We start from the raw sequence: 1,636 nt of genomic DNA, 5'->3' as shown, positions 1-1,636 counted from the left end.
GAAGAAGAAGAAGAAGAAGAAGAAGAAGAAGAAGAAGAAGAAGAAGAAGAAGAAGAAGAAAAAAGACGAAGGATACCTCGTAAAATCGCGGTAGCAAGAAGAAGGTGGTCAAACCAGAGGGAACTAAGACATGGAAAGAAGGATGAAACTAACGCGCGTAATTATTCGGTGCGAACGATGTTTAAGTGCCCCACTCGCGGGGAAATAAGGGAGGTAGTTGGCAGGAAGGAGCGAGAAAAAGAAAGAAGAAGAGATTTAAAAAAAAGAAAGAGAAGAAGAAGAAGAAGAAAGAGGGAGAAAAGAAAAATATGGAAAGAATGGCCACGCAAATGGAGAAGGATAGAGAAAGATTGGAAGGGGGTACGAAGGATATAATTCAGCAAAAGCTGAAGACGAAATTAGTATCTGGAAATGCTCCCAGCGACTACATGTGAACGATTCCCGGTGTTATTCATTCCGTACGATGACTATCCAAAGGGAAAGACGATTTTACAAGCGTCTTCGCGAAATTAAACTTTACTTCCCTCTCCCCGAATCCGATCCCGAGGGCTACTTTCGAGCAATTTTCGTACCGTGATCAATTGGCCAAACTGAAAATCTCTCGTCTTCTTTTTTTCCTCTTTTCTCTTTTTCTTTCTCAGCTCGATACGTTTAAATCGAACGGTCACATCGATTATTCGCGATCGATGCATGAAGATCGTTCTTGACCCATATGTTTTCGCGTAATTGCATCGCCGAAGGAAATTCCTGGATCGATAAATAAATTCGCAGATTATTCGAAATACCATACATTATCTGAATTCTGATTATCCAACTTGTCCTATTTTTATATTCAAAAATACACGAAACATAAGAGATATTTTTGTAAAAAGAAAAAAAAATAGTACAATTTTGTCAAATGTATTAAATTAATTTTAATAATGAAATAGACAATAATGTAACTATATTGTTGAAAATAGATATTAGAAAAAAAAATTAGAACAACTTTAAGAATATTTACACATAGAAACGTAATATAATTTACTGTCTTTTTAAGGCACGAATCAAATTATTATGGTTTATAAATTAAACCAAATGGACCAAATTTATTTCAGCAATCAAAAAATAAAGAAGGAAGAATAAAATAAAAGAGGAAAACTGGAATACCAAGTTCCTTCGAAAATGTATTCGAATAATGATACATAAAAAAAAATATAAAACAATAATAAAGAAATTATTAAGAAAATTATTTTCTTAATAATCATCGATAAACCAAAAAAATATAAATATTCCAATCATCGAAAAATAACAAATATATTTTCACTCTTTTCTATAGGGAAAAAAAAAGAAAGAAAGAAAACTGGAACAGAAATCGATTCCTCCGAAAATATATATCGATTACAAATATATAACGATCAGACATTGAAAAATGAGGTTTAAACGATCGTTAATTATCACCGTTCCGTAATGTGGCCGCCTCCGCCGGGATCTCCCGCGCCCACGCGACGCAACCGTAATAAACGATTCATCACATCCTTTTCACAACGTCGAGTTTTATCGCGCAACATTTGTCTCCGCATCCGCGGCGTGTCTCTCACGCGACAGAGTTAATATCGCGGCGGAAAATGATTGATCAATTGCGGGAGAGGAAGTGAAA

Source organism: Apis dorsata, unplaced genomic scaffold (assembly GCF_000469605.1).
Source record: "Apis dorsata unplaced genomic scaffold, Apis dorsata 1.3 scaffold_88, whole genome shotgun sequence".
Lineage (NCBI taxonomy): Eukaryota > Metazoa > Arthropoda > Insecta > Hymenoptera > Apidae > Apis > Apis dorsata.
This window is presented reverse-complemented; position numbering follows the sequence as displayed.